We start from the raw sequence: 9676 nt of genomic DNA on the forward strand, positions 1-9676 counted from the left end.
AGTCTGGATGGCGCCTGGCAAAATGCCAGAGGGAGTGGTTTGTGAAGTAACAAAAGCGAGCCATTAAGTGTGGAGATTCCTTATTGGTTGACTGCTGTATCTATTTTATGCTAATTAGATAAGCTGTGTAAAATGTTTAAATACCACTCCTATCCTACAATAAACGGCTCCTATTCCTGCTGCATCAACGTACACAAGTTATTCGTCACCTCCCGGTTATTTTGCACAGCCAGCCGGGCTGCGGCATAAGCACTTTTCCTGAGAGCCCTGAAGAGCCCGGAGAGCCTGTCATTGTGCAGAGAAGTTTTCATTCCAGGGAAGAGGAGGATAGTCACAGCCAGGGCTCCCAGGCTGCAGATCCTCTCTGACAGTGTGTCATTCCTTCACAGTTATGATGGGGCTGATTGCAGATAAAGGTGTACTATACAGTTAATCCAGAGTAACTCATACATCTTTATAACCCTCCTCATGTCTATAAAGGACTTTTCTGTTATATAGGTCTATAAAAATTTTTTCCCTCTTTGCAAATTATATCCATCAATCATTTACTTTTACACATACTCTGGAACCCAACCTTCTGAATAAAGGAAAGAGAAAGCAGAAAGGGAAGAAATTAACTTAGTCTATATTATGAGTCATTGGAGATATGCCAGGCACCTTGATCCATTATAATGGATCCTTCTCTCAACAAATATGTATTTTGCTCTGATATCTTCAGAATTGTGTGTTGAACAAGAGAGATGATGTCTTTCTTTCATGGAGCTAACATTCAAATAATTTTCCCACCAAGCTGTGAAACATATATCATGATTCCCATTTTAAAGATGTAGAAACTGAGGCTCAGAAATATATTCCTTACTTTTTCCAAATCACAAATTGATAAGAGTTGGTACCAACTTGACACTAAGGCTTACATCTGACTGTGAGCCTATTTCTTGTTTTTTCTGTACCCTGTATTATTTGTAATATTCAATTAAGGATTCTCTCTCTCTCTCTCTCTCTCTCTCTCTCTCTCTCTCTCTCTCTCTCTCTCTCTCCAGTACTTGTTTTATGTGAGGAATTGAATAGGCTGAGTCCTAATATAGTATAAGGTGGAAGATAGTTTGCTTTCCTGTGTGGTTACCAGTTCTCAGTGGAAAATTAGCAAATTAATTAGTGAATGTACACTGGGTGTTCAAAGTCCTCTGGACAAAGATAACTCAGCTAAAAGTTGCCACCCCTATTGATAAGCATGAAACTGCAATAACCTTTAGAAAGGAAAATGAAACCAACTTGTAGAAACCAGGTATAGTGTTTACCATCATAAAATAGGACCCAGCTCTACCACTGACCAGCTGCATGTGCCCTTCATATTATTAAACATTTAATGGCCTTCTGTTTTCTCCTGGACTTGTACAAGGATCAAGTAACACAAGAGCATATATAAAATAATTTGAGAGAGTTATGCTCTAGAACAGTGAAAACTGATAAATCAAGAAGCAAAGTTGGGAAGAGGGGAGTAATTTGTTTACAGCAATATCTCCAGAGCTTGGGAGAAATGAGCATGCAAAAATAGTCCTTGAAGGACTGAGTAAAATAATACAAAAGGCACTATAATCAAGCAAAAACTAAGCATTGTTGATGATAGGACAGGTTTTGTTCCTTTTACATATCTTTTGCCACCAAGAAAAGCTTTTATCTAGTGATCCATGCACATTCTTGAGGTGGCCCACCCCAAGAGCTGACAGTTCTTCTCTCCACTTCCAGGTAACCAGGCAGCAGGCTTACCTGTCTGAGTTGGTCTAAAATCACACAGATATCTTTCATCATGAAAGTGTGGAAAAGGGGCCATCTTTCATCTAGGACCCCACCTTGCCTCATGTAAAACCTCTTCATTATTTCCAAGCATTCTTGGAAGCTTACCATTCATTCATTCATCATTTGTCAAATTGTCATTGAGCATCTTATGTCCAAGTCACTGTGATTCTATTAAAATATTTTCCAAATATTTCTTTTCTCTAAAAATATAGCATTTTTTTCCTTAAAATTTCTACAATGATTCCTTCAGAGCTCTGGTAAGTGCACCTAGAGTGGACGCTACAGGTTCTAAGCACAGGCTGTGAGAGCCAAATTCAGAAATTCTGAACTGAGTTTGTGTGTATATTAAGGGTATAATGTGGATGTGGACATGAACAGAAAAGGGAACGGAAGACTGACTGGGTCTTGAGACTAGAATCACTTTCTAGGGTCAGGCAGTGACTCTTTGACTCAAAAGAAGAAGAGAGAGAAATAATGAAACACCACCATTAAACACACACACGCACACACACACACATGCATGCACACACACACACACACACAATGTGGAGGGCTGCCTTTTATCACATGGATCTACTGTCCTCTCTGCATTCAAAGCCCTCAGAAATCAGCCAGCATGTATTTGGTGGCCCATCATGAGAAAGAACCCATCATCCATGGTGACTGAATGCATACAAAAGTAAGCAAAGGTACTGATAGCAGCACATCATCCCCCAAACAATACATTTCTGGTCCATCTCTTAAACTGGATAAACCCAGTCCACATGAAAAGGATGTGTATAAACCAGAGGAAGATATTTGCAAACCGACCAGACAGAGTCCTCATGGAGTTCTGAAATATTGAAGAAACCCAGAGCTGGACATCACAGCAGTTGTCTGTCACTGAAAGTCAGCACAAGTCAGGGAGATAAATGGGCATCAAAAATCCAGTTGCCTTAATACTCCCAAGAAGCAAAGAGTACGTTGAGAATCTCATGTTAATGCCACCTCCCTATTGAATCTTGTGGTTAGTGTTTCTTTTTGGATATTCCCGGGAGGACTAGAAAATAGCAATGTGTCGTGTGGTGCTATTTCTTGAGACTAATTATCTGAGAGAATTCCTGGAAAATTGAATAGAGTTGGGTTTCTCATTTGAATGAGATTCACCATCATCCGTGATAATGTACAAATTGATCCCTTAGAAAAGTTAATAGCCTAGCAGTTATTAATATTAACCAGTTAGATCTGAGCAGTTCGGAATAATCAAATCAATATTCCTGTGTCTATATTCTTTGTACACATACCTAACACAACTAAATAAATGAATAAGCACAACTTTAGTTCTGAGTCTATGACTATGTAATCTCTATTAAGATTCTATAAATGGACAAAATTAGTAAAGTCAAATTTGCTGCAGTCTTGAGAACTTGTCTGTGTGATGTATGTTCTAATAGTTCTTTTTAGGTGAGATTTGTAAGGAATTTATTTTTATCTCTCAGTTACTAAACTTCCTTAGACTGCTTCAAGAAGAGTTCTTTAATAACTCACTGTTACAGTTACACTTGGTGGACTCATTGTAATCATTGGGTTTTGAGTCTGTCAACTTACTAAGATTATGGGCTGCTATAGGACAAGATATTTGTAATCATCCTACGTATGTTCCCAATGTACGATACAATGCCCAGCATACTATGGGACTCAGTAAATAGTTAAAGATGTCTATGTCTGTGGGCTCAACACTTCTGCTCTCAGCTTTGTCAGTAATGGGCTGAATCACTCAAGACAAGTCTCACTTCTCATCTTCAGCCTTACTTTTAAAGCTTCAGCTTTACCTTTTTTTGTCAGTTTTATCAGAAAAAGGGACCCAGTGATCTGTCAAGCTCCTTGTACCTGAGTGATTCTGTGATATTGAACGTGCATAGCACAAGAGGAGGTACTACAGGGAAAAATCAAAGAAGGAAAATGCAAGGTCCCAGCCATCACAGTGTTTCCAGCAAAGCTCTAGAGAAGGGTTTTTGAAATGACTGATAAAGCTTGGTGTGCCTCCTCCTCTGTGTTGCACTTAAGTAAGGAAAAAAGGTAGACATGGCTGAGGTTGGAAATGTAGGCATCAGGGACCAGGGAAAAGACAGGTATTATACGGAAGAAATCTATGTCACAAATACATCACCATCACAAGAAATTTATGTATAAAACAACACTGAGAAAAAAATTCACTATTAGATCATTTATACTGTTACCTGAGGAAAAAAATATTTACTTAGATTTGTCTAGCATGTGTCAAGATGAAATTTTTTTCCAAGCCATTTTGCAATCCTACTTTAATGTTTAGACTCCCCACTTTGCCCAAAGCCACCCTGTTAGCTTTGCAATCAATTTAAGGATTCTGTTTTGCTGTAGGGCACTGCTCCCTAAAAGGATATGGCCATTCCAGTTGACATTTGATGTTCGAGATAAATTCTTACTCTGTCTGGTTTATAGACCTCCCAGGTGCTTTGTCCCTCAGAAATCTTGAGCTTTCCAAAACTCTGCTGTAGAAAGACACTTGTCAACTGTGCAGTGTCTGCTATGATGAGCATGCTTGAGTTGTAAACGAGGTGAAATTTTGTCACTTACCATTCTGTGAACTTCGGAAGGGTTGAACATAAGGCAAAGCTATGGAATGGGAAATTCTGAAGTAAATTGTAGATTGTGTAAGTGAGTGAATATTTTCTGAAAGTACTGGAACATAAGGCTTTTAAAATTCATACTGTAATTGAATTAACAGTTAATAGAACTCTCTCAGTCTGCTTGGCAGAAGAAATAAATCATTTGTAATTTGCATTTCTTTGCAGAGCTAAAATCAGACATCCAAGCTCTTTAAAGCAGCACTTCCCTTTCATAAGAGTTTGGATTTTCCCTGGATGATGATTCAAGCTTCAGATTGAATGATAGAATACACTCCAGGTACATTTCTAGGTAATCAAGCCCAAACTTGTAAATGTTTAGTATTTGCTTTTCTAAATCCTTGTGAATTATCAGAGAAACTATTTGGAAATATAGCCTTAGGTCCCAAACAAGTTGGGAACCCTTCACCTCTGAAAATTAATGAATCTGGAAAATAAAAATACATGGGCTTTTGTGGGAATTTAATGCCCTGCATTGAATCATGGGCTGGATTTTGTCCTCTGTTCGGTGGCAAGAAGATGTGTCCATTTGACATTGGTCCCATTTCACAAACTTTTGAAAATGTGTTGAAGAGATTCCATCTAGCTTGTGCATTTTTAGAGCCCAAAGATGACGGAGACAGAAAAACTTGGGAATTTCCCTTTGCCATAAAAGCAGTTTAACTTGCCAATAAGCTTTGCAAGTTAAATATTTATCTCACCTTCAGGTAATAGAAAACTTCCTCCTGAATGAAATGTGGTTCATTTTGCCAATTTGGCACTGGGTCTCAAATCCAAAGATATCTCATGATTCTTTGGTATGAGCCCTTAAATAACTTTAACCACGTCTGCAAAAGTGGTTGACTAAAAGATAAAGCTGTTGATAGCTGGCATGCCTATGCCCCATGCAAAGTAAACTATCTTGGCTTGGGAACCTGTATTACAACTCAATGTTGTCAGCCAACAGTTCCTTGATTCAAGAGGTCACAGACGTGACCGGGGCCTGACTGCTACATTTCCAAAAGCTCTGAGATATTCTTGGAGCCATAAAACAATGGAATCTGTAGAAGCCAAGATACTCAAGGCTGGTGAGGTAATCATATCAAGCTACCAGGTGTGAGGGCATGGCCTTTTGGAGAAAGAGGACAAACTCCTTCCCCTTCCTACAGCTTGGCATGATTGAATGAAAGACATGTGGTGAAAATCACTTCCTCTTTCTTTTACAGAATGTCTTTGCTGCAATTTTGCTTTCTCCTTTTTCTCACTCCATCTTTTTTTTGGCAGAGGGGAGGGGTGCCAGGGATTGAACTCAGGGGCACTCGAACACTGAGCCACATCCCCAGCCCTATTTTGTATTTTATTTAGAGACAGGGTCTCACTGAGTTCCTTAGCACCTTGCTTTTGCTGAGACTGGCTTTGAACTCACGATCCTCCTGACTCAGCCTCCTGAGCCCCTGGGATTACAGGTGTGTGCCACTGCAGCCTTCATCACTCTGTCTTTTTTTCCCTCTCTACTTCCTTCCTTTTTAAATTCCTCCCCTTCCTCTTACCTCTGCCCCCTCTATTCCTTCCCTTACATGTATTCTGCCTAATTGTGTGTAAATGTCAATGTCCTGAAAGGGAGTCCATGGATTTTTCAAGTCATCCACTCCCCGAGTCTCATTCAACACTTGACTCACCACAAAAAAAAAAAAAAATGCAGTTCTTACCTTAACCTTCCAGGCTCTGGAAACTACTGCTCACAGCTCTCAAGTGCTAAATGTCAATTAAAACCACCTCAAATGCTGGAACATATGTTGCTGGTGGATGGCTGGGTTTTCCCCCAACAAAAACCTAAATCACTAAAATTGAGCATGCACATTCAAAGGCTTATTCCCTATGAGAAACTTCAACATCAGAGGAGTGGAGGATTTTAACACTAGATGGGGTCTTAGATATATGAGTAGATATTCACCCTAAGCACAGCTCTAGGGACTGCATTTGCTCATCTTTAACATGCCTGTTTGTGGTACCTGAGGTTCTTTCTATCTCTCCGAGAATGTAGAGAGGAAATGCCTTGTGGTTACATCTCTTTTATTTACCAATGACAAAGGCCATATCTGAGTGTAGTTGGCTCTGCTTTGAACTTCTCATTTGCCTTCTTTCCTTATGGTCACAGTCATATTTAAAATTTGGAAACACTAAAATTGCCCAAAGAACCAACAAATCTTTTGGAGTTTTAAACAAACTTCCCCGTGGTTCTCTGTGCTCTGAAACAGCAGACAGCAGATCTGCTGTGCTGGGAAGTAGCTCTTCCTTAAACAGGAAGTGCATCCTGCTTGACTAGGTGGTTAGTGAGAAGCCATGGATGGAGTGTCAGGGGAAGTATGGGAAGTGGGGCCTCTGTTAGCCCTGTTACTTCCCAGTGTCCTTCCTAATGGGATGCTCTGTGGCAGGGGCTTTTGGTGTGCAACACCACATGAGAGCATCTTATTCAGCCCATTCATAGCTTGGCACACTGGACTTTCAGGCAGGAAGCCATATCAACCCTTTTAATACCAACATTCAAAACAGTCTCTTTGTAATTAGGGGAGTATTAAGAAAACAGAGCTTCTGCTTCATTCTGGGCAGAGCTCAAAGATAATATGCTATGTTGCAGTGAGTATTTTTCTTTTCTCTTAAATCAAATTTTGACAGTTCTTTATTCTTGAATGTAGATAAGACACTTTTGATATTTGGAAAATAAATGTGTTGCATCAAATTGTCAATGTTAATCTTTTAAAATTGCCAATTGCTTTAGCTCAGTTATATGCTCTATAACCCTGTCAATCTGTATAGCACTTGGTTTCCATGGGAATAAGATTTGCACATCCATTCAGCACAGAGAATGAATTAATTCAAGAGTTTGTGATTGTATTGACAATCAGTATTGAGTGATTCTCTTGATAATTAGAAATATCATCTATATTGCTCTATAGAAATACAATTCTCTGTTTTTTTTCTTTTATTGTTGTTTGTTTTTATTTTTACAATTATTTTTTTAAGATGCTCACTCTTACTCTGTCTACTTTTGGCAAGAAATTGTTTTTTATGAATGTAGTTGAATTTTTTTTAAAATATAAAAATACTTGGAATAGGAGCCTCTATGTTTTCTCTATAAGGCAATCAAATTTTTCCAAAAACATACAAATTTTTCTAGTATAGAAGTTATTTAATTAAAAAATCATAAATAATAAATCACCTAGAAGACTCATTAAATCACCAATTACTGGCTTCATCCTCAGAGTTTCTGATTCAGCAGGTCTGGGTGGTACTCGTAGTCTGCATATGCTGCACAACAGGAAATAGGCACAAAGATCAGAAAGCACTCTTAAAGTAGGTGACATGTTCTTAGCACTGTTATAATTTTTTCAGGTGTCTTTTCTACTTTCCAGAATATATGTGACTTAATGTAGACTCAAGAGGTGCAGGTAATTGTTCTATAAGTAGTCAAAGAATGAAAGAGCAACATGAGCTAAAGAAATGAGAGTATACTTGGGGAAAGATTTTGGATTGGCCCTGACCATGAAGGATGGTAAAAATGTAATTTTACAGATCAGGTTCTGAAATTAACAAGTATCCCAGGCTTTCATTCAAGAGATGCTCATGTGTTGCCGGGTAACAGGTGATAACACTTACTGTTTCACCTACTGAACAAGTTTCTCCTTATTTTGTAAGACACTTTTCCTGCTGTTGTCAGTCAGATACTTTAGAGGGATTGGACAGGGCTGGTCTGTTAAGCAAGTAACATCTGCTTGTCTGTAAATAATGTCAAGAACCTGGCCTTGTTTGCTGGTATTATCATCTCCAAAAGAATTTTGTCTGATACATTTGACAAAAATAGCCAGTGGCGGGGGGCGGGGAATTGTAGCCTTGAATACTGTCAGATTTTGTGCTAGTTCCTGGCTTGAATGAACTTCTGAATAAACACATGATCTGTCAAAGCAAGTGTACTATTTAATTTAATTTAGATCTTGAGACATTTTGACATTATATGAGGCAGTCATAAAATTTTTCCTGAAAGTAACCAGCAAGGAAATGTTTAATTTAAAATGTGTATTTTAAATGTCATTTTTGGCTGGTGTTTTCATCCAAATATACTGTTTATACTACCCACATGAGTTAGCAAGTTTATTCCTAGGTGTGACTAATTAAGCCTCCACCATCCCCTTCCACTGCCATGTCTTTGGAACAAATCCTTCTATAGCTTGTAGCTGGTTCAATGCCCAAGTAGCTACAGCCCTTCAGAAATGGCTGCTATGAAATAACATTTGCTGAAGGTGCTGCTATCTTGTTGGACTTTACAAAACTCAGATGAATCCAGCCCAACTGTTTTTGCAGGTAAAGGCCACTTATCAGATCATTCGGAATGTGTAATCTCTGCACCATCTCTGTGTCAGATGCAATGAAAGTTGGTGTGTTCTTGTGCTAAGGAACAGCCTTTTCCTGTACAATGAAATTCAATCAGGATCCTTTAGAATCACTTGTAGGGTAGAAGTATGGAAAATGGATTGAAGGGCTATGTGACTTGAGGCATGGAGACTGGTTGTGAAGTATTTCTGCTGATTTAGAGAAGACCTCCTAAAAGGCTGAGTGAAGGTCAATGCATGGGAATGCACAGGAGAAGGGTATTATGGGAGAAAGAACTGATAGATTTTGATAAACAAGAGGTAAAGGAAATGGAGAAGTCCTATGTCTGAGGTTTTGGTTATGGAAAAAACGAGGCCTTGGTAGAAAACTTGTTGGTAAACGCATATGATTTTTGGCTAGATGAGGATCAACAGGTAAGGTACAGTATGGGATCCATCTCAAACCGCAAAGGCAAATGGTAAAAATAAATGGGAAAATGTCCCCTGTGGGCCTCTTGCTTCATGGTCCACAGCTTGCAATGACTACATAATTTTTGAACAGAAAGAACAGTAGAAGAATGAGTTTCACATAGGCCAAGTTAAAGGATTACTAGCTTATTCTCATAAACCCAAACTTTCCAAATGTTAGAATACTTCTTGGGCATGTAAGGAAATTTTGACCTCTGTACTTACATTCTACTGCCTCCCAGAGTGTGAACAGATGGGCTTCAGGTGAATTAGAAGAAGACTGCTGTTGGCTGGTCTTGGACCTGCCTGAGACTCCAATTTGTCACTGCCTGACCTTGGTCACATTATTTATTCCGTCTGCTCACTTTACTTTCTTTAGATGGCACTACCTGTTATAATTATTTTTATCCATGCTTAAAC

This window comes from Callospermophilus lateralis, unplaced genomic scaffold (genome assembly GCF_048772815.1).
Source record: "Callospermophilus lateralis isolate mCalLat2 unplaced genomic scaffold, mCalLat2.hap1 Scaffold_66, whole genome shotgun sequence".
NCBI classification, from domain to species: Eukaryota; Metazoa; Chordata; class Mammalia; order Rodentia; family Sciuridae; genus Callospermophilus; species Callospermophilus lateralis.